At 37.8% G+C, this 24737-nt stretch overlaps 1 protein-coding gene across 3 annotated transcripts in view; it reads left to right on the forward strand.

The window, feature by feature from the left end:
* Nucleotides 1–901: 901 nt before the first annotated feature.
* Nucleotides 902–24737, forward strand: part of EYA3 (EYA transcriptional coactivator and phosphatase 3) — an 88766-nt gene continuing 64930 nt past the window's right edge. Inside the window, exon 1 of one of the 3 annotated variants that reach the window (XM_074305627.1) lies at nt 902–1107. The gene's annotated coding sequence lies outside the window, so the exon portion shown is untranslated. Of the gene's footprint in view, nt 1276–24737 lie in introns of all 3 variants that reach the window. The other 2 variants (XM_074305626.1, XM_074305625.1) reach the window with 2 other exon arrangements.

Raw genomic sequence — 24737 nt, forward strand, 5'->3', positions numbered from 1 at the left:
AGCCTGAGCTGTGGCTGAAAGGGTGAGCAGAGGCAGCTGCATATAGATAAGAGCATGGACTTGGAGTCAGGAAAACTTGAGCTCAAATGCAACCTCAAAACAGCTGCTAACTGCACAACAAGGTCTGTTACTTAACCTCGGTTTCCTCCTCTTTAAAATGAGAATAGCATCAGCCTCCCAGGGTTGTGTTTGTAAAACAGTGCAAACCTTAAAGTGTTAGGTATATGCTAGCTATTATGATAATAATCATTACTATTATTGTGTATCTTTCCAGAATGGCCGGAGCAATTGAAAGCTCAGCCTGCAACGGATGCACGCGGCTGGAGCCCCACAGCCCCTCCAAACTTTGCCTTTTCTGGTCAGTTTCGCCCATCCGGCAGGTGTGCGGTGGAAGCCGAGTTGCGTTAATTTGCATTTCTCTGGTTATTCGGGAGGCGGGGCGCTGTTCCTCCCGGGCTGCAGGTAGTTTGGATGTCTGTATGTCTTTGGATTCTGACTGTTCGTGTCTCTACAGTTATTTATCAAATGGAAGGAACCAGGCCCCTCAATTTTCAGGGAAAAGGGCCGGAGGCTGCAAGCTGCTGGGGGCAGAGCCAATCCACACTCCGGGCTTCCCACTCATTGCCCTTTCCTCCCAACTTGACAGCTTTGCGCGCGCGTCAGCCAGTTTCCCCGAGTAAACGCACGTGCGTGGGGATGGGTGCAGAACAGGGAGTGGGGGCTTTGTTCCACGCCTGCGACCCGCAGGGGAAGGAGGGACGTGGCGTGAGAGGCGCCAAACGAGGAGGGGGCAGGGGTGCCGGCGCGAGACGACGGAAGCCCGGCGACGCCCTCCTCGGACCTCAAGACCAGACGCATGCGCAGGGAGAGGGCAACCCGGGGAGGAAGGGGTGGGCGCGCCGTACTTCACTTCCGGCGCCAGGGGATGCGCATCCGGGTCGCGTTGCCCCCACCGCCGCCGCTGCTGCCGCCGTCGCCGCTGTCGCCGCCGCCGCCACAACCAGCTCCTCCCCCGCCGCCGCGGACGTTTCCTCCTCCCGCTCGGGCTGCGGCGGGGCCGGACGTGTCCCCATGCCCCTCTCCTGCTGGGGCCGCCGCTGCTGCCGGGTGAGTCCGCGCTGCTGCCCCAGCCCGGGCGGCCCAAGAGTGGTGTGGACACTCGGGGCTCGGGACTCGGGCTCCCTCGAAGCCTGTCGGGCCTTGGGCTGCCCCTGCTCGCCCGGTCCGGGTGGGCAGTGCGTGTAGGAGCCCGGAGTGTCGGCGCCAGAGCCCCAGGTGGGGAGTCTCCAGACCTGAGTTCGAGTTCTGCCTAGGTTGCCTGGGAGCTGCGTGACCTTGGGCAAGGGCCCGCCCCATACCGGACCTCGGTTTCCCCACCTGTAAAATAAGGGGTTCACATTGTTTCCCAGGTCTGTTTAGCCTAGTAACCTCCTGAGTCGGACTGCTAGGCCACAAAGCCCCCACCCTGTGAGGGGTGTCACAGGGGTGAGGGCGGCTGCCGCTCCAAGCGCTGGGGACGCGTAGGGCACGGCTCTTGTGGTTGTGCGCCCGCATCCAGTGCTCAGGAGGTGTCTGACAAAGCAAGTCAACAAGCATTTCCTGGCTCTGTTATCCGTTACAGTAATGACAGCTGGCGTTCATTTAGCACTTTGAGGTTTGGAAAGTGCTTTACAATCATTTCATTTCCCAATCACAACAACCCTGGGAGATAGGTGCTTTTATTATTCCCATTTTACAGATCGGGAAATTGAGACTGAAGGAGTTCACAAGGTGACATGCCCAGAGTCATACACAGTCATACAGAGGCTGAATTGGAACTTGGATATTAAGCACTTCAGCATTTGGGAAACAAAAACCAAAAACATTAGTCCTTGCCTTAAAGAGGAGAACATTCCAATAGGTTAGAAAATACAAATGTCTATACATGAGAATTTATACTGTGCAATAGTAGGTAATATGTGTGTGGGGAGGTGTAAAAGGTGTATGAGGAGGGAGTAAGAGGCCGGACTGGAGAAGGCCTCCCTCAGGAGGTGGAATTTTGGTTGAGTGTTCAAAGGAAATATTTGTTCATTGTTTAATAGGCACCTCCTCAAAAAAAAAAAAAAAAAAATCTCTGGCCTCAAAGAACTTACTTTTTCTTGGAAGAATTCATGAAAAAAAGTACAAGGAGAATTGAATTAGGTAGAGCACTAACATTTGGTCCATGAGGAAATTTCTTTGGAGATGCTTATATATGAGTTAAGTCTTGTAAAAAAAAAAAAATAAATAAGGTAATTATGGGTAAATGCTGACTTCCTAGTTGTATCTAATGGGGGCACAGAGTTTGGGGAAGGTATATAAATAGTTCAATTTGGTTGGAGTTTAGATTTGATAAAAGTGAGTTATAATTTATAGAAATTTTAATTCAGGAACTGCAGGGTTTCTCTGAGTGCATTTAAAATCACATAAGTGGAAATGCCCTGGAATTTGGAGGAATAGCAATCATTAAAAAAAAATTTTCTCTATGGTTGTCCTATGGCCTTTGGCCAGGAGCTCTTGAATTTAGATTTTGTCTCTCACTCTCCTTTATTCTCCCTCTCTCCTCCAGCCAACAGGTCCTCAGCCAAGGCTTATGAATTGTTTCTAGCTGCACTTGTTTATGTAATTTTATTGTTTGTCTATGGTGTAGTCATTTTTCTGAGGCATTTTATTCTACCTCAGAAGAGATGTGTTATCCTGGAAAGAGCAGTAAACTTGGAGTCACCTGAATCCAAATTCTGCCTTTGATATTCCTAAACAGAACCATGGCCAAGTCACTTATTCTCTTTAATCTTAGTGGTGATAGGAAGCCCGTTAAGGGGCTTCGGAGGAGTAGTCATCTAAAATGTGAATCAGGTTAGAGGATGCCTATGTACAGGTGAGACAATAAGCAGGGCGTCATAACAAGCCCTATTTTTCCTACAGGTTCTGAGTCACTTTAGGGTATTTAGGAGTTAGCATTTTTGCTAAGTTTTGTGGGAGATGAGGCTTAAAATCATGGAAGAAATTTTGCTATATTGATTTAGTGTGATAGTGTTGAAATTATGTAGTTTCTCCTTCCTCTCCCGTTTTCTATGCATATTGAAGTACTCAAGTTTACATCCCTTTCCTGGTTCTTCAACAGCTTTTTTGTTTTGTTTTGATGGTGTTTATCCCTTCCCTTCTTCTCCCCTCACAAATTTCCAGGCACTGTTCAGCATTACAGAATGTTAGAACAAAGAGATTTTTGGAAATCATTTGGTCCCAAGTCTCTCATTTTACCATTGAAGAAATTGAATCTTAAAGCATTTTAGTGACTTTTTCAGTATCATGTAGCTAGCAGAAACAGAACTCTGATCTTTTAACTTCCAGTTTTGTGAGAGTTTTCCTCCTGCCACAACTCTTGTTTTCCTCTTTGTATAATATGATCTTTTTTTTTCCCACAGTATATATGCATGAGTAATTTTTTTTTATAATATTATCCCTTGTATTCATTTTTCCAAATTATCCTCCACTCCCTCCCCCCCCCATGACAGGCAATCCCATACATTTTACATGTGTTACAATATAACCTAGATACAATATATTTTCTTGTTGCACATTAAGTATTAAATTCCAAAGGTATAAGTAACCTGGGTAGATAGACAGTAGTGTTAACAATTTACATTCACTTCCCAGTGTTCCTTTTCTGGGTGTAGTTATTTCTGTCCATCATTGATCAACTGGAAGTGAGTTGGATCTTCTTTATGTTGAAGATATCCACTTCCATCAGATGTATAATATGATCTTAATGTTCTTCATCTCTGTTCACTTTTCTCTTCTTTTATTAATTTTTCTCCCTGGTACTTAGATGTCATACTTTGAGCAATCATAGCAAAACTAGAAGGTTTATTTTCCTAAATCTCTTTTTAACATTTGGAAAGTTTTGTTACTTGTAAAATGAAGGTATTGGAATATTTCACTAAAGTCCCATCTTTCTCTAAAATCCTGTTCCTAAGTATATTGTAAAGCACATATCTTGTTCTTGTGGCACAAGTTTGAAGAATTTTCATGTCCTCTATTTTCTTCAATGAACAAATATTAATTGTCCACCTACTGTGTACCATCTAAGAGGTAATAGTGATGCAGTGGATAGTGAGCCTTGGAAGGCTGGAGACCTGGGTTCATGTCATAAATTATTAGGAAGAAAAGCAAAAAAAAAAAAAAAATATTAGGAAGAATTTTTTTTTTTTTTTTTTTTTTTTTTTTTTTTTTTTTTACTGTGAGTCCCCCATAAGAAATTGTGGATCTAATCCCCAAAACAAAGGTACCAAAAAAAACTGATTCTGGTCTCTAGACTTTGTTGCATTCAATGTGGAAACAACCTGTTCTGTACTTATTTTGGCAAATATAAGATTAGATACAAAGTAAGTACAAAGTATTTTGTGGAGGTGTTGGAGGAAGCATTAGCTGGTAGGGGGAGGGAAGGGGGGGATGGACTATAAAAGAATTTGGTGCAGGAGCTCTTGAGCTGAGTTTTAGTGGAAATGAAAGATTCTAAGAGATGAAGAGAGAGAATTCCAAGCAAGGGGAACAAGCTAGATAAAGGCTCAGAGTCAGGAAATGGGCTATCTTATTGAGACCAGTTTGACCAGACTAAAGAGTATATGAAGGGGAGAAATATAGAGTGAGTTTAGAATCCTGGAGCCAAAGCTTTAAGTGCTAGACAAAGGAATTTGTATTTTATCATAGAAGTAGCATGGCTTTGTGTGCAAGTCAGTAATGTGCTTTAAGAATATCACTTTGGCAGCTGTGTGGAGATCATTGGGAATTTGGAAAGGTTTGATGCACGAAGACAATTAGGAATCTGATTATGATTTGAATTATGGCAGTACCAGTGAACTTGGAGTTGAAAGACCCGAATCTTGGCTCTGACACAGTACATACAACCAAAAACTCAGCTACCAAAATTCAATAGCCCATATTCAACAAATGACAATTTCTGTAAGCAGTTTCTTTAAGCACTTTCTTCTTTCTGCCTTGTGAAATAACAAGTGAGGCAACAAACATTTATTAAGAGCTTACTATATGCTAGGCTAAGTTATAAATCTTATATAATACTTATAAATATGAGGTCTGCATCATAATTGTGACATATTTTGGACCTCAGTCATTCCAAATCCAAGTTAAGCCTCCCCAGCTATTTTTAGCTAATACTGTTGGAGATCAGCCAGGCCAGACCTGCAGGATGGTAACCAGTATCCTTTTGGTGATCTCCCCCTTCCTATCAGGGAGTTGTAATTAGCGAGCATTTATTAAGCATTTACTGTATTCTAGGTACTATACTGATCACTGAGGATACAAAGAAAGTCAGTCCTACAAAAGTCACTTTCTAATGTAAGTAACTATGTCCACATGTAAGCATAGCCAGTATTAATGGAAGATAATCTCAGAAGGAAGGCACTAGTAGGATGTAAGTTTGGGAAAGGCTTCCAGCCAAATGTAGGATTGGGAGCCAGGTGATTATAGTCAGAAAAGTTTGGAGGTAGAAGTGAGAGGGAGGACAGTCAATGGTGAGGAATGTCAAATAAGCTGATATAGCTGGATCCTAGAGTGTGGCGACTGGTAAAATAGGAAGAGGCCAGATGGTGAAAGGCTTTAGATGCCAGACAGAGGAGTTCTGGGACACATGGGCACTGGACTGCAGGTTAGGAAAACCACTGGCAGCTAAGTGGAAGGTGATTGGAAGGGGAGAGAGACTTTGGGCCGGCAGACCAGCTAGATGGCTTTTGTAATAGTTTAGGTAAGATGTGGTCAGAATTTGTGCTTAGCGGGGAGAGGCAGCAGACATTGCTGGTGGGGGAATGGCTGATGGAGAGAAGGGAAGGTGCATTAACATGTTGTGAAGGAAGAAATAACAAGATTAACTTTGCTGTTTATGTGGGGTGATTGAGGGAGGAATTGGGGATGACTTGAGGTGGTGTGTCTGAGAAAGTAGTGGTCTTTTTCCAAGTAAGAGGAAAGTTGAGATGAGGTGAAGGATTGAGAGAAAGATGAAGAGTTGTTTTGGACATTTTGGAGTTTGAGGTGACTAATGGGCCTTCCTATTTGAAGTGTCCAAAAAGCAGTTTATTTGGGAATCATGTTAAGATGTTTTTAGTCATACTCTACTCTTCATGACATCATTTTGGATTTTCTTGACAAAAATACTGGAGCTTTTTGTCTTTTCCTTCTCCAGGGCCCTTATTTTTATAATTGAGGAAAGTGAAGCAGACAGAAGTTAAGTGACTTGTTCTGGGTCATCCAACTAATAAGTGTCTAGATTTGAACTCAGGTCTTCCTGATTCCAGACCTATCACTCTGTCCACTTTCCCACTTCCCTGCTAGGAACCTGATAATCTGATAATCAAGTGAGACTAGTATAAAGCATATGTTCTTAAAATTTCTTATGTTACCGACCTATTTGGCAGTCTGATAAAACCTTTGGACCTCTTTTCAGAAGAATGTTTTTAAATGAATGCAATAAAATACATAGTTTTCAGATTATTGACATGTAATTCTCAAAATATTATTTAAAAACATAAATTCCTCCAGGACTCCAACTTAAGAATCTCTGAGTGAATAGTGGAAAAGGAGGACCCTGTATAAAAACCTTGAGAAACACTCATGATTAATGAGTATGACCTGAATGAAAAAACCGAAGAGGTGACTGACAAGAGTGGGATCTGATAAGTAGGAGGGCACCTATACCTCCATTTGACTTGTCTTTAATTTATTTGCCCAGTGATTTAAACAAAGCCCTAAGGCTGAATCTGGAATTTCCTGTTACAATCTGTTGTATGCTCTAGGCCTTCTTAACTTGGATGAATTTATTTTAAAAAACATTTTGATAACCATATCAGTAGAATTGTTTTTCTTTGTAATCCCATGTATCTTATTTTACGAATTTAAAACATTCTGAACAGTTCAAAGGCTTCCTCAGATTGCTGAAGGGGTCCTATTGAACAAAAAGTTAAAAATCCCTGCAGGCTCTAGTGTTTCTCTAGGTAGTTCAGAGTTTTAAAGGTTTGGATTGATGATGGGAGCTCCTCTATTTGACCTTGGTATTCCTTGAGCATACTGAAGCCTCCATTTAGGATGACTCATAAAGAGCAGGCTGGAACTTTAGAGGTGATCTGATCTACCTCTCATTTAGTAGTAAGAAAAAGAAGCGAAGCTATCTGATTTAGACAATTCTACATAGCAGATAATAGTAAAATCTTGCAAGTGTGCACCCAGGAAAGGGTTTTGGCTTCCAGCTTTCAAGTAAAGCATCACATCCGGTTAAACTGTGTCCACAGAAATGTGAGACAGTTGGGATTAGAACTTCTGTGATTCTGTGCTTGCCTGGTTGTGGATGTGTTCCCCCCTCCCCTGCTGTTTTTGTTAGAGTTCACAATGGATCTGTCTTGGCTCAGTCTGCATTACCCAGACCACTGATTTTTTAATCCCTTTCTCAATGCATTTTACTTATACAAACTAAGTGCAGAGTATCTAGTATGTTGGGCATGAGTTCAAGTTTAGGTCTCTCTTCCTGTACCTAAGTTATAAATTAGTTGGTCTCCCATTGCATCCAGGGCCAAGCTCCAATCTTCCTAATCTGTACAGCCATTGGACCCACAAGACTTGGAAGGAAAAAGTGAGACCGGTGACTGCACAGCTCTGCCTCACTGAAATCCAATTTATTTGGTGTCATGGCATCACTTCCCTGATGTCATGGTCCTCTCTTCCAGAACAAAGAAGAGACAACAATATTTTTAAAATAGGCATTTATTAAGGGCCCATTATGAGCCAGGAATTGTGCTGTGTAATGAGAGAGAGAGAGGAGTGGGAGAGGGAGGGGGAGGGGCAGGAGGAAGAGGGAGGAAGGAAGGGAAGTAGGGAGGGAGGGAAAGGGAGAGAACCTATGTAGATTTATTCTGTGGTAGTACACGGTGACTCTGAAGTAAAATGAAGAATGCTAGCCTGTATTGTTTCACAGCTTAACTGTTCCTGCTGTTTACAGAGAAAGACCATGATCCTCTGATTAGTAAAAGAGTATGTCGGTACACAGGGTAGCTAGGTGGCACAGTAGATAGAGTGGCATGCTTGGAATTGGGAAGACTCATTTTCCTGAGTTCACATCTGGCCTTAGGTGCTTACTAACTGTGTGACCTTAGGCAGGTCACTTAATCGTTTGCCTCATTTTCCTCACCTGTCAAATGAGCTGGAGAAAGAAATGATAAACCACTCCAATATCTTTGCCAAAAAAACCCGAAATGGAACCACAGAGTCAAATGTGACTGAACTGTAACCACCATCTCCACCAACAACAGCAGCAGGGAACCTGCACCTGAATTTGCAAAGAAAAATAGTCAGTAATGATGGATAAGCAGGAGAGGAAAACAAACATATTAGTTATTAACCATATAGTTATAAATCATATTATATTATAAACCAAGAAAGTCCTTAATTTATTTTCTAGTCCCATTTTGTTAAACACAAAGACTTAGCATAAAATAAATCTTTTTAAAAAAAAAACAAACATTTTTCACACTTTGATTCAAGTTGACTGAGCAGTCTTTTATGTTTTAATATCTGCAAGTAAATTAAAGTAGTTGATATTAGAATAGAGTGCTCCTTTTCTCTCTAAAATTTTTTTGTCTTTGACATCCTCTCTGCCTAGGACATTTTAATGAATGGTGCAATTTAAAAAACTGGTACAACATACTTCTTTCTTAATGTCTTCATTTGTGCCATAATGAAGTTTGATTTTTTTTTAAAAATCATGTCCAAGATAACTTATTTTCACTGTTATATATAGAATCCCCTAAATCATTTTCCCCTAGTTATTCAGTACAGCTATGTTGTAATACATTAATATTTGTATGATCAGAATCAGAGTATGTTATATCCAGTAGGGATGTTAAAGGATAGCTAACTTTCTGATATTTCTAATGAGGAAACAAGTTCAGAAAAAGGAAGTGACTATCCAAACCTTGGATTATGACCCTGATTTCCATGTCTCCAGTCTAGGTCTTTGTATTAGGCCATGTGGCTTCTCCTGGGACTTTGGCTATATTGCTTCCCCTCTCAGGACCTCAGTTTCTTCCTTTGTAAAATGAAGAGACAATTAGAAAGCTTACTAACACCATGACACATCTGTTTATTTTTTGAGGGTGGCATATTGATCTATGGGTAGTTAGAGTAATGGTCCTGAATTTTTTGTCTTAATTTCCTGCCCAAATATTTGAAGTTTTGGGGATAAACTTGTCCTGAATTTTGGATCTGAAGGACAGTATTAGGAGAAATGGAAATTTGAAAAGTAGCAAATTTAGGTATGCTATGAAGAAAACCTTTCTATTGAAAGCTGTTCAGAGAGTAATGGATTGTCTTGGGAGATAGGAAGTAGTTCTTTCTCTTTGGACACACTTTGCACAAAGGCTGGGTGATTAACCATTTCAGTTCTGTCTTAGAGGAGTTCTTATTTAGGTATGGCTTATATGGCCTCTCTGTTCTTTTCTGATTTTAGAGATTGTCATTCTGAAATGCTTTTTTGTTAGAGAAGCCCTCAAATGTTAACTTTCTTAGTAAAAGGTAGACATAATATCATCTTTTGGATACTTGCGAAATCTTGAATATTTACAAAAAGTTAATTGAACACAAAATTGTATTTTGAAAATCTATTATTAATTTTGAGAAATAATATATGTTTGATAAACAACTGCTTTGTATGAAAGCTGCATACTAGCATATTAGTAATATGTTGGGAAACTGGTGGTAAGTACAATTAATGATTCACTTAAAATAAGATTACTGGTGTGCTTACATATATAGAGTGTAGAAATCAAACAAACTCTCCTGCTGATTTGAAAGTGAAAAGGCTGATTTTGAAGACTACAGTATCATCTGAAAGTACTTTATACCAAAACAGAAGCCCTAGTTTCATTCTAAATGTTTATTTTCCTGGATCTAGAATCCATTAAGTACGGAGGCAGCTAATTGCTAGAAGCAGAAATGACTTAGATTGTTTATTTTTGTTAGAATTTGAAACGAGGTTTTTGAAACAACTAGACATTTTATTTTATTTTAACAGTAATGGATTTTAATCTTAATAATTTTCAGTTTTTGAATTATCGAATATCTTTAATCACAAAACTAAAAAATAGTTTAATAAATACTACATTATATATTCCATAGTACTTAAATTTATTTGTATTTGTGACTGCCCAAACAAATGTGAAGTGCAGTTTCCTTTTGTTTCCACGGTGTTTAATATGGTGTTGTATAGTACTGTTTCATTCCTTTTTATAATACAGTCTATTCAACAAATGTCTTGGGGCTAAATTTTCAAACTGTCCTTATGAATGAGGAACAGATTGAATGATTTGAAAGTTTGTTTATGAGGTGAACTTTTGGATTTGTGCTTTCAGTTTGACCTCATTTGGACAGATAAAAGATTTTTTTTTTTTTAAACACTTGGATGTGTAAAACTTGACATCAATCAGTAAGAGATTGCTAGTATAAAATTTTCTTTAAGCTTTGATTAGGAATTCCAATTTTGATTCTTTCCTTTGTCCTCACTATGATCCTAAGGATATACATTATTTTTGATTAGAAACCAAAGTCAAGCATACTTTTTTTCCCATCATGCTTTTTATTGAACCTGACTTCAGGTAATTCACAAATCCTAGATTTCTCTGTGTGTTTCTATATGTGTTTATCAATTAATGAAATGTTGAAAAAAAAATACTGTATCTTAGTGATCTTAATGTTAAATACTTTGAAAAAATGGTAGTATTCTTATAAAATGCATTCAGTATTAACATTGAAATGTCAACTCTAAAAGTTATTTAATTTTTTTTTTATTAGTAGCGTATTTTAAAATGGGTTGATAAAAATGTCTTAAATACAAAGCTCTCCACATGGATTTCAACTATAAAACAAATTTTTTTCATCATATTAGATAATACTTCCCTTTCATCTAATAAAAGTTGGCAAACTCATACAAACTTGAGTTCTAGCCACTTTTTTTGAACCAGTGGAGTAGGAGCCAGATTTAAATCAACGTTTTTAATTTTATCTTATAATAGGAGAGGGAAAAAAAACCCTGAAAGTATTAAGTACAAACAGTTTTTAGAGTATCACTATCTTTTTGTATGAGTTCCTTTTTTTTTTTTTTTTTTTTTCAAATGAAAGAAATTTAATTGAGTTTTTGCTGATAATAAGAATGGGTGATCATTAGATATTGAATTGGGCATAAGAAATTACAAAATTTTCAGCCTTCAAAATTTGCATAGTGATGAGAATTGACTTCAGGCTCTTTGAAACCAATAGATTTATGAAATTCAATTTTAAAATAATCTACCAGAAGATTCTTTTGTTTTTGGTAAAAAAAGATTTGTTTTCATATAGGACAGATGCTTATTTTTGCTCCTTTAGCCATCTTAGCTTAAGTCAGAAGTAAAAACCTAAATATTGCATTTTAATAAGGTTTTCCTAAGTAATTTTCTCTCTTGGGAAAAAAAAATGGTATGTTTTGTATATGAAAGAAACTCACACCTTCCTATAGACTTGCTGAAATTAAAAATGTTTTCACTTATCTTCTACATGAAGCTCTGAAGAAGGATCAGTCTGTCTTTATATTAGAGTAAGCTATTCAAATGTTACAAGTTTAGTAATAGAGCAATTGCAAGAGTCAGGAATATTGGCAATTAGTTCTAAATTTTGCTATGACTGGAAATAAATTTGAAATTATGAGCTTTCAAGTACAAAAGAATCTTACTGTTTGTGTTCTGTTTATTAAGGGGAAAAAAAAAGCCAGATGAAAGAATCCCTAAATTCCTTGAAAACATGCTTTGAGCATAGTATTCTTTTACAGATTCAGAGAAGTCCTAGAGTCAGAAGTATTTGTTATCTTTCTAGATCAGTTATGTATAGTGCTCTGGTTTCCCCTTAATAACAAGTAAGTGTGTTCTAGGAATCTCTTCCTATTTTAACCCCAAATTTATCCTTTCAAATTCAGCTGTATATAATAGCAAATCCAAAAATTTGAAGTACTGCTGACTTAATACTAATCTATTAAAATTTCAAATATGCTGACTCTGTAAAACAAAATATTTATAATAATGCTACTGGAAAATAGAGATGCTAAAATTTGCTTCTCCCTATTTCCCTTTTCTGCCCTTCAAGATGATACATGTATCCTTTGAGAGTTTTGTCATCACCAGGAATCTTAGAGGGAGTCTAATTAAAACAGGATTAATGGACATCTATTATGCTTGTTATGGTATAAAAAGAAGACTGGAAACATGAGGGAAGAGGCTGTTTGCTCATAAAATGAGAGAAATAGAGGTTAGAAGGAATTGTTTGCTCTCTTTTGGTTTAAGGTAAGAATTAGAACTCCCGAAAGGAACATATTCCACATAGGGACTAGATAGAGTTTAAAAAAAAATTTTTTTTCAGTCTTTGTTTCTCATGCCTTTGTTCTGCTCATTATTACCTCCCATGATTTACTAATTCTAATTCTGTATATTTATTGTCTGCTTTTTTAAATCATCAAATAACTATTTCCTAAAGGGAATGAGTTCAAGGTGCTCCCAGAGGGACCATGTTTTAGGCATAGATGTGAATGGCTACTTTCCTCTACTTAGCAAATCTGTTTCATTTTAATTTTAATGCTCAGTGGATTAGAAATCTGTATGTTTAGTAAGCCTTGCCCAGATTCTTCTCTTTCTCTTCTTATGCTTAGATATTTTTCTTTTAATTTATTTGATTTGTTGGGGGGTTTTTTGTTTTGTTTTGAGGAATTGCGGAAACTTTCTCCCAGTTTTTTTCCTTGTTTTTGATTGTTTTAAGTGCAAAGGTTCTTATTTGAGAACTGAAGTAAGCACAAGCAGATCATTGCCTTAGTTTTCTTAGCTAACTTTTTCTAAGGAAAAATTTAAAAATTAGTAAAAGTTAGGGGCAGCTAGGTGGTGCAGTGGATAGAGCACCAGCCTTGAATTCAGGAGGACCCGAGTTCAAATTTGGTCTCAGACACTTAACACTTCCGAGCTGCGTGATCCTGGGCAAGTCACTTAACCCCAGCTTCAGGGGGGGAAAATAAGTAAAAGTTTAGTGGTTGAAAGTAAATGTGGCATTAGGCAGGAACATACAGAATCTTAGATTGAAAGCTAAGGGGAAATAGAGTGATAATGGAATTTAATCATCTAGTTTTACAGATAAAGATAGTGCAAAAAAGGACACAGTTAGTGGCAGAGCATGGAGTACAAGGTATAATTGGGTCAGCAGAGCAACATACATTTATTTATTCCTACCTACCTTTTATTAAGTGCCCTTTAGGAGTCAGGCACTGTGCGAAACAACAAAAATCCAAAAACAAGTAAAGACAAAATAGGTCCTGCTTGTCAAGAAGTTCACAGTTTAATTGGGGAAGCCCCTTGCAAATAATGATGAGTAAACAAAATATATACAGAATCAATTGGGTATAATCAATAGAGGAAAACATTAAGGGGATGAGGAAAGTCTCCTTGTAGAAAATTGGATTTTACCTGCAACTTGAAGGAAGCCAGGAGGCAGAAATGAATATGGAATTCATGTCAGGCATGGGGGACAGCCAAGAAAAATACTGGCATCTGACGATGGAGTATTTTGTGTGAGGATCAGCCAGAAGACCAGGGTCACTAGATTACAAAATATTTGGGGCAAAGTACAAAAGTAAGATGTAAGAAGATTGATCTTTTCCCTTCATATTTGCTCTTTTTCCTTTTTTTCCCTCTTTATGACTTGATGCCATTGTTTTCTTAATTACTGAGGATTGAAGTCTGTAATTTATCTTCTTCCTACTTCTCCTCCAATATCCAGTCATGGACCCAAAGTCAGGAAAGCCTGGATTTGATTTCTGATTTAGATTCTTCCTAGCTGTATGGCCCTTGACAAATCACTTTACCTTTCTCAATTTTAGCCCTCTCATATGAAAAATGAAGGTAGTAGTAGCACCCTGCCCCCCTAAGCACTATATTAGTCATTATCATTATTATGCTTCTGTTACTTACCAGCTACATATCTCTGCTGTTATCATCCTTTGAATTTTCATTTCCTCATCTCTAAAATGGATATAATAGCATCTCAAATAAGGCAGTGTAGGTAATAGATTTTTTTCCTCAATTATATAAAAAAACAATTGTTGACATTGCTTTTTTTTAACATTTTGAGTTTCAGTTGTCTCTCTTTTCTTTTCCTCCCTCTTCCTTAATAATTAAAAGCAAGAAATTTGATATAAATTATTTTATATATGTTCATTCATGCAAAACAACATGTTTTTAGATACAATAGTCTCTTAAATGGTGTTTAGTATTAAGTCTCTCCTACTTTAATCTATGCTGCACAATCTATATTCATGTTGCTCCAAAACTTCAATGGTTTGCTCTTGCTTACCCCCAAATAAAGTATAAATCTTAACTTGGCATTCAAAGAGGGCATGAGGGAGAAGAGGAGCAATCATGTGTGGTTAGTCATCTCTTCCCCTCCCCATCCCCTGGTCCAGGAATCTGCCACACAGAGGAAGATAAACTTTTAAAATGATGAAGTAGTCTCTTGATCCAGAGAACTTCACAAAAATTAAGCAAGTTGAGGGGTTTGTATCTCTTGGTCTACTTCAAGAACAGCTCAAGCTCCCAAGTGTAAGCAAATCTGAAAAGCAATAAGAATTTGAAAAGCGTCACATTGAAGAAACATTATGTTCCTTTCCATTGATATAATAGAATTGGCAGGTGTACCCAGGCTAAGCAATGGGAATGGACACAGGATCTTTGGCCCAAAAAAGAGAGCCAAACTCTTGTTGTTTGTACTTTGAAATGTGAATTTAGGAGTTTAGATGTGGATTTTCTTATCATTAAGGTTAACAAGGTGAGGCTTCCGAAAATTCGAAGGCATACTTAGAGGGCTTATGGTTGAAACAACCCATACATGAGTTCTTGCCATCTTGCCATATTGAGATGATACGTATTCAAAGGTAACAAACTGTTACTAAAGCACAAGAGGAGGTTGCTCTAAAGAAAAAGAAATGAACAAAACATAAACTTAAGGCATGGGTGTAAATGTGACATTAGTGTACAAATAAAACTGAAATAAAAACAAAACAAAAATGATATTCAAGGCTTTCTACAGTCTGGAGCCATCTTGTTTTCAGTCTCCTCCTATTCTATTGTTGCACTTCACTTGATATTCCAGACAGAGTGTATATGTAATCCAGAGCTTTGTTACCTCTGTGCCACAAGTATGCTGGATCTGGCTCATGTAGGGTCATGAAAACTACTGTTACATGTTCAGTGTCAGCATTTACACCTCAGAAATTTTTGAATACTACAAATCAGTGCTCGATTTATTGTTTTGTTACTTGACTTAGGAAAGTGTGGAGAAAATATAAATAAAGCAGATTAAATTTAAAAGTGTGTTGTGCATACATAGAAAGCTGGTTGTTAAATATTTACCAGCACACCTCCACTCTGCCCACTGTTGATGAACTGTTCTCTCTCAAATTGTTCTCTCCCTGCTCTGGGGAGGTCAGGTCCATCTTCACTTACTGACCTAATGAATTCTTCAAAATTTTCCTTCATGAAGCCTTCCTTGAGTTGCACTTTGCTTATGTTTTCCTTTTTTCACGATTATGATTGTTTAAGTAAATCAATTAAATGTTTATGCTTTCACTATGTGCCAGAAACTGCTAGGTAATGGGCCTACAAGATCAGAGAATGAAAAAAATCTCTACTTACAATGAATTTACATTCAAATGAGATTACATTAGTCTACCATGCTCATGAACCTCTCACTTCTGCAAAAAAAAAGTTTTTCTTACTTATATGCAAACAAAAATTTTTGACATTCTTTAAAAAAAATTTTTGAGTTCCAACTTCTCTCCCTCCTCCCACCCCTTCTTGAGAAGGCAAATAATTTGGTATAGATTATGTACATGCAATCTTGCAAAACTTGAAAGAAAAAAACAAAAATAAACCCAGACCCCAAGATATGCTTCAGTCTATACTTAATACTTATACTCCATCAGGTCTTTGTCTGGTGGTGGAGATTCATCTTAAGTTCTTCATCTTAAGTTCTTAGAAATTGTCTAGAACATTGTATTGCTGGGAAAAGCTAAATCAATCACAGTTTGGTGAGAGTACTATGTACTCTCCCTACTTCCTTATCTCACATCACTCAAATGCTTTTTTCCACAATCTCCTTGATACCTATCTTGTGGCTGAGGCAAAACTTTCTCTGTGCACAAAGGATCTCATTCCATACCCTTTTCTGCTAGGTCTGCTCTCACTTATCTTCAAATTGCTCCAATTTATTAGTTTCTTTGCTGCCTACAAACATACCTATGTTTTCCCTCAATTTGATCAGTCCTTCCCCTAATAGTGATTGGCCTCTTTTCTTTTGTGGCTAAACTCCTTGAGAAGGCCATCTATATTCAATGCCTCTACTTCCTTTCCTTCCACTCTCCTTTTAACTCATCACAATTTTAATTCTAACCTCATTATTTAACTGAAACTACTCTCTTCAAAGTTTCCAGTTTTCTCTTTACTATCAAATCTAATGACCTTTTCAGTCCTCATTCTTCTTGACCTTTCTGCAGTCTTCAACAATAGCACTTTTTTCCTTGATAGCCTGCCTCTCTCTAGATTTTTGTGACAGCCCCAATTTTCCTAGCTGTCTGACTATTTCTCAGTCTCTTTTGCTGAATCTTCCTCCGGGTGATGCTGCTAACAGTGGGGGTATCCTCAAGGGCTCTGTTTTTAGCCATATATATTATTTCATTTGGGAATCTCATTAAGTCCCATGCATTTGATTATCATCTCTAGACAGATGATTATAACTTCTACTTATCCAGCCCTGATTTCTTTATAAAAATCAGCATGCCCCAAACTGAACCTATCTTTCCCCCCAAACCTTCCCTTCTTCCTAAACTTAATGTTCGAATACCACCATATTCCCTATCACCCATATTCACAACCGAGGTGTCATCCTTGCCTCTTTACTCTTACACTTCCATCCTTGCCAAATGCTAAGGAATTAGTCATCTCTCATCTATGCTCCCTTATTTTCTTTGTCATTGCAACTACTCTAAAACAAATCCTTAGCAACTCCCACCTGAAACATTTCAAGAGCCTACTAGTTGGTCTTCTTGCCAAAAGTCTCTCCCTATTCCAGTCCATATTCCTTTCCACTCACTGTCAATTTGATCTTCCTGAAGTGCAAGTCCTTTAGTAAGCTTTAATGACTCCCTATTATCTTCAGAATCAAATTCTTTACTGGCTTTTAAAGCCCTTTATAGTCTGAGCTCTTCTTACCTCTCTAGTCACTCCATTTCACATATTCTGTCATTCAGTGACTCTGACCTCTTTGCTGTTTCTTGATTAGGATGCTTTTATCTCCCAACTCCAGGCATTTTGACTTGCTGACCCTATTCCTGGAATGTTCTTTGTAAAGGACAGGAACTTTGGAGAAATATACTAAGGCTCAGTCTGATTGATTTAAACAAAGTGTTAACTCAGTGGAATTGATAAGACAATGTTTATCTACTTTAGCATGTGAGTTCTCTAGTTCAGTGTGATTGATTTAATCTTTCAGTAAATAATGGTTCTCTAGTGTATATATAATGTTTGGTTTATACTCAATATACTGTAATGATGTAATTGTAATAGAGCATATAAACTGGGGACAAACTCAGCCAGAGGGAGACTTCAAGACAGAGGTGTCGAAATGGCTCTCTTGCTTCTTCCACTAAAACCAAGACCCATTTTTGAGGGGCTCCAGAAAGCTAGTTGAGCCCCAGGCAGGGAGACAGACTGTGAAGGAGACAATAAAGACTTTTGGACTTTATCCCTGGCTATTCTCATGGTGATTATGCTGCTGAAAACAAGTCTGGTCCTGAGACCTCCAGAATGCTAACCAGAACTTTACCGTTGTTCTTCCTCATCTTTACTTCCTGGCGTCCTTGAAGTCTCAGTTAAAATCTTGCCTTCTGCAAAAAGCTTTTCTATGTCCTCAATGCCTGTGCCTTCCTTGTCCTGTATATTGTGTTTGTACAGTTTGCGTGTTGTCTTCTATGTTAGACTAGGAACATCTTGAGGGCAGGTATTGTTTTTGCCTTACCTTAATCCCTGGTGCTTACCACTATGCCTGTTTAGTAAATGCTGTTGACTTAATGTAACAAGAATAAGAAGACCAGTTAAGTATGTGGATAGGAGTATTATATAAGAAGGTTGGAAAGTTAATTGGGGGCCAGACCTTAAAGGGTTTTTAATGCCAAACCAAGGAGTTTGTACTTTATCTTAGAGGTGATCTTCTGGAAGTGATAATTAATCATACCTTCACTTTAAGAAAGTCACTTTGGCATTTGAATGTGGGATAGTTGAAGTGCAGAGAGACTTGGAGGCAAGGAGAGCAATTTGAGGACTTTTGCAGTTGTCCAGAAAAGTAATGCATCAAATTATTACTTCAGATGTTTATTGTCAAGAGGGTCTTTAGTGTAATTTTTATCACAAAATTTTGCAATAGCATAATCCTGTGTCCTTTTATTTCACATTTGACATATATAGTAGGATTATAAAAAAGAGTGTCTTTGCTACAAAAATATTCCACTCTTGCTTCCTGTTCTTGAAGAATTAGAGATTGGACAGTATCTGTGAGCCTCAAAGGGTGAGGGTGAACAGGATCTTGCTGCCAACAGGCTCTAAAAGGTCAAGGGAGTTGAGCCTACTTGTCATCTTTTCCAGTTACATGGTTCCGGGCTTTTCTGAGACTTAATTTTTTTTTCCAGCCCCTGAGATAATTGGGAGGGAATTTTGGTTGAGGAGATGGGGGAGGAGGGTATTACTATCACAACCAGAACAATGCTGAATGGAGAGCTCAGAGATATCTTTATGATTGTTTCTTTTCTACCTCTCTATCCTTAGAGGTGCTGTCTATTGGCTGTGCAGTGCATGTAGCTAGGACTGCACTTCTGGTTTCCTCCATTTTTCCCTCCACATTTTGTTCTTCTAGCTTCAAACTGCTGACACAGCACTCCCCTTTTCCTTCTCTCCTGCTTTAGGGTTAATTTTTGTTTGTTTGTTTGTTTGTTTTGCTTTTTTGCTGAGGCCATGGGGTTAAGTGACTTGCCCAGAGTCACACAGCTAGTAAGTGTCTGAGATCAGATTTGAACTCAGATCTTCCTGACTTCAGGGCTGGTGCTCTATCCACTGCGCCACCTAGCTGCCCCTGGGGTTAATTTTTAAGGTACTTGGGATATAGTCATTTCCTTCTTGATCTTGTCCTTGCAAAGGTAGTAATTCCAAAAGTCAGTGCCTCAAAATGTAGTTACCACAAGCAACTGAGAGAAGGGAATATAGAGGGAAGGTACTGATATGCTGTCATTGTTTTTTCTAGAAGAATTAGTCTGTGAAGGTCTTCCTTTTCCCCCTTCCCCCTTCCCATTTCCTCCCATCCTCATTGATTTCACTAATATCAGTCTTTTTACTTAGTTATTTGGGTTAGGCGGAAGCTGTGTCCTATATTACTTTTGTATATTCCAGGATATGACAAAGAGGTCCTTTTGTGATCCCCTCATAGCACAACTCAATAACTAGCTCTTCCAGGAAGTCTTTCCTCACTTTAAGTGCCTTAGATGTCTGCCAGATCATAAATAGAGAGGCAAAACATGCCATCCTTTTACAAAGGAGGAAACTGAGGTCTGCCTAGAGAGGTGAGTTGACTTTGCCCAGCTTCACAAAGGTAGTGTCAGAGATAGAATCTGACCCTAGCTCTCCTGACTGACTCCTCATCCCTTTTTCTTCTATCCCCCACCTATACTCCCAGTCTAGAAATATTCTCTGTGTTGGGTTGGATTAAGGCAGCAGTTCTTAAATTTTTTTATGCTCTTAAAAAATTATTGAGGACCCCTCAAAGATCTTTATATGAGTCACATCTGTCAACATTTAAAATATTAGAAATCAAAACATCTTAGTATAAATTCAAAAATAGTTTTGACCTTGAAAACCTTTTGAAAGAGTCTCAGTGCTCTAGACCACTCTTTGTGAACCATTGGATTAGGGTATGGTCTGTGGTTGCTGTGGAATGGTTTCTCCCCTGAAAGTTATCTCACCTATATCAAATATGTATACTTGGCTTCATTAACATGATTTTTTGGAAATAAGATGCTATTTTAGGTACTAGATGTTTGGTACTCATCTCTAATTTTTATTAAGAGTTTAATTGACCTGGAAATAAGATGTCCTCTGCTACAGATGCACTACTTGGATTATTTTCCATATTATAAATTAGAGATCTTGCATTTCCTAAATTCCTTTTGAACTCTTGATAGCTACTGGAGTACCTTGGCCAGCGACTACTGGAAGTTGCATTCCACCTCCTTGATAGTCATCTTGTCACTTTAGTCAAGTCTTCAATCTCTTGTTAGTGTTCTCTCTTGCTTCTTCTCCCCAGTGTGTAGAAGTTCCAAATTAACTTGTACCAGGAAGAGACCTGGTAAGCATAGGGAAATAAAGCATAATCAAACTTGGGAGATTTGAGTGCCTCCTGAGAGGTGCTAATTTGATATATCACTCTGTAAGTAACTACAGAATTTCATCCAAGTAGAGTCACATTTCACATTTACTACTTTGGATAGTAATGGAAGATTTATTTTTCTATGTTTCTTTTCACACAATATTGTGTGATCAAAATGACATTAAAAGTTACTGACTTGTCTATTTTTTCATTTTTATAAAAATAGACATATAGGTCAGTAATAGAAATTTTCTTGGAGAATGAATTGCTGCTTCTGTCTCTTCTTTTGTAACTCCCTTCTCCCACTGCTGAATTCTTCCCCCTAGACCAACCATCCTCATTCTCCAGACTTCATTATCATGGATCCTGCCTCACTTAATCCACATGTGGGTACCTATGATGAAGGCTGGCTTTTGAGAACAATGATCTCTTATTAGAGTGGGCTAGAAGGTGTAAAAACTTTTCTGAGCTTGCAGGCCTACCAAAACAGGCAAGTTGGCTATGGATTGTTATCTGACCCCTGGTGTGTAGCTTGCCCTTCCATTATTGTCCCTCACTTGACTGAAAGATGACAAAGACTATGTGAGCCCTTAGGCTTTAAAAAGCATTTAATCAGGAATAATACACTCTAAATCAGAGGTCCTCAAACTACAGGCCTAAGGGGATCCTATGTTAGTTCTTCAAAGATCTTACTTTTGCTTCTCATACTATATTGGTGCTAGTTTTACTATCTTCCTGAGACAATGAGTATGGAAAAGCTTTTTTGGTTTTTCTCATTGCAGACTTGTCATTTTCTGCCAACTCCTACAGTTCTACTTTTTTTCTTTCCTCTTTTAAAAAACTAGTTGGGTCTTATTACCACTTATTCTCCTTTCATCTTCCAGGGTCTACAGAGGAGATAAACTGTCATTCTTTTAACTTACTCTTTTCTTTTAGTTTCTTCACCTGGGACAGCAGCTTAGATTTAAATGATCCTTTGGGAACTTCTTTTATTTTTTAAGTAAAGTCTCTTGACTAAGTGAGGATGATGTTGGTTGGTCCTTTTTCCCGAAATACCTTGACTCAAGGTTTCTTTGATGTTTTCTTTGAAAAGTATTGCTGTTATTGCATACCATATTTTCTTGATTCTGCTCACTTCACTCAGCATCAGTTCATGTAAGTCTGTCCATGTTTTTCTAAATCTGCTCATCATTTCTTATAATATAGTAATATTCTATTACAACCATATTCTAGCAATTACAGTTGGCTCTTGAGAGGACTGAAGACTGTGAGCAAGATTCAGGGAAAATACACTAACCCTTAGCTCCAAGCAAGGGTCCCTGAGTATTATTGAATATTACTCCTACTTAAACCATATTAACCACTCTCAAAAGTACCTGGCTGGGTGAAACTTCACTCCTCCCCCCCTTTACCCTATCACCTTCCATGCCAACCATTTCTTATCATATGAACCCACTTCCGGGGGAGGGGGGAAATGTCTTCTGCCATGACAGCTTTTTAAAGAGATTGTTTTTCTTCACTGTGACATAACCCACTTAAGCCTAATTATATTACCTAAGATAAAAGCAGTATTTTCAGGAGGGCCCAGTCTTTATCAACCTGGCACCCATCTGGTCTTCCCTGACCTCACACAAAACTTCAGAATTACAGAATCTGAATGGGAAGAGAATTCAAATTTATCCAAACCAATGCACTCAATTAAATGAGAATCTATCTAACAAGTAGCCATCAAGTCTTTGTCTGAAGAAGTGGAAATCTTTCCATTTTTAGGTAGTTCTCATCAAGAAATTTTCCCTGCTTCTATCAGGTATTCTTGTTCTTCCAGGACAAGCCTGATTCTCCTTCCAAATCTCAAAAATTCTCTTCTTTAAGTTAGTCAGTTTAGCTTTAGCTGTTCCTCATATGACATGAATTTAAAACCCTTCACTATTCTGGCTTTCTTCCTCTGGGTCTTATTTTCTTTTCTTTTTAAATTTTTAATTAGATTTTAAGTTCTTAACTAAATATCTCTGTGTCCCCACTCACACTAAAGAAGGCCACTGTTTCTTTCTCTTTTGCTTGTGCTTGCTTATGCTCTTTCTCATATATGTGCATACACACACATGCAATTTCATATTTTTATGGTTTTACATACATACACGTGTGTATATGTAAAACCATAATATGCACACTTCTATTTATCAATTCTTTCTCTAGAGATGAATAATGTCTTCCTTCATAGGTCCCTTGTAGTTGATTTGAGTATTTATAATAGCCAATAGCTTAGTCATTTAGTTATTCTTTGAAAAATATTGCTGTTATTGCATACCACATTTTCTTGGCTCTGCTCACTTCACTCAACAGCAGTTTATATAAGTCTGTCCATGTTTTTCTAAAATCAATCTGCTCATCATTTCTTACAGCACAGTAGTATTCTATCATATACCACAACTTGTTTAGACATTCCCCAAATGATGGACATCTCAATTTCCAGTTCTTTGCCACCAAAAAGAAAGCTGCTATAAATATTTTAAAATATATAGGTTCTTTGCTGTTTTCCCTGATTATCTTGGGAAATGGACCTAATAATATTATTGCTGAGTCAAATGGTATACAGTTTTATAATTCTTTAGGCATAATTCCTGATTGTTCTCCAAAATAATTGGATCGAACTGGGCTGGACTTGGCTCTTTTCAACAATGAGGTGATTCAAGGCATTCAAATAGACTTATGATGGAAGGAGCCATCTGCATCCAGAGAAAGAATTATGGAGCCTGAATAGTATTTTCATCCTTCCCCCCCCACTCTCATGTTTTCCCCCCCCTCTTTTGATCTGGTGTGTGTGTGTGTGTGTGTGTGTGTGTGCAGGATGTTACAAATATGGAAATATGTTTAGAAAAATTGCATATGTTTAACTGTATTGAATTGCTTGCTGTCTACAAGAAGGAGGAGGGAAATTTCAAACACAGGATTTTGCAAAGTTGAATGTTGAAAACTCTTTGCTTGTATTTGAAAAAAGTAAAAAAGTGATTTAAAAAGAAGAATAATGGTTGAATCAGTTCACATTTCACCAACAGCATATCAGTGTCCCATTTTTTTCTACATCCCCTACAATATTTATCTTCGATGATTTTAGCCAACCTGATAGGCATGAGATGATATCTCAGTTATTTTAGTTTCCTTTTTTTTTTTTTTAAATTTTTCTTTTTATTATAGCTTTCTATTTACAAGATTTTTCAGCTTTGACCCTTGCAAAACCTTCTGTTCCAACTTTTCCCCTCCTTCCCCCCACCCTCTCCACTAGATGGCAGGTAGTTAGTTTATTTTTAATACACATATCTTTATGAATCACGTTGAGAGAAGTGAATATAGCATGTGTCTCCTTAGTTCCTTTTCTGGATGTAGATGGCATTTCCTATGCAAAGTATTGGGATCGCTTTGGAACGCTGAACTATTTAGAAGAACCAAGACTTTCATAGTTGATCATCACACATTCTTACTGTTATTGTGTAAAATGTGCTCCTGGTTCTGCTTATTTCGCTCAGCATCAGTTCATCTAAATCTTCCCAGGTCTTTCTATAATCAGTTTGTTCAAATTTTTTTATAAAACAATAATATTCTATTATCTTCATGTACCACAACTTGTTCAGCCATTCCCCAATTGATGGGCATCCACTCAATTTCCAATTCCTTACCAACACAAAAAAGAGCTGCTACAAACATCCCTGAACATAAGTGAATCCCTTTCCCTCCTCCACGATTTCACTGGAATAAAGACTCAGTAACGGCACTGCTGCGTCAAAGGGTAAGCACAATTTTATTTTCTTTATTTATGAAAAAAGAATTAATACAGTATCACAGTACTTTGATATAGATTTTGAGCTGAAAAGAACCTCAAAGTTCATCTGTTAGACCTCTCTACAATTTGATTCTAAGCAATCTATGTTCTAAGCAAACTGGACTATACTTTGCCCCTCTTCTATTCTTTGTTTCTGTGCTTTTTTTTACATTGTGCAAGGCTCATCCCCTCCCCTTGCTTAGAGAATATACTCCCTTTTTCTTCATCGATTTCTTTTGAAGTCCCACTTTCCAGACCTAATTCTGATGTTAGTCATCTTCTCAAAAAAGCCTTCCTTAACTACCACTACTTCCTATGGGTTCTGTGTCTCCCAAATCTTTTATTAGAACTTTGTCTCATTTGTATTTGTCCTTCT

This window comes from Sminthopsis crassicaudata, chromosome 3, assembly GCF_048593235.1.
Source record: "Sminthopsis crassicaudata isolate SCR6 chromosome 3, ASM4859323v1, whole genome shotgun sequence".
Lineage (NCBI taxonomy): Eukaryota > Metazoa > Chordata > Mammalia > Dasyuromorphia > Dasyuridae > Sminthopsis > Sminthopsis crassicaudata.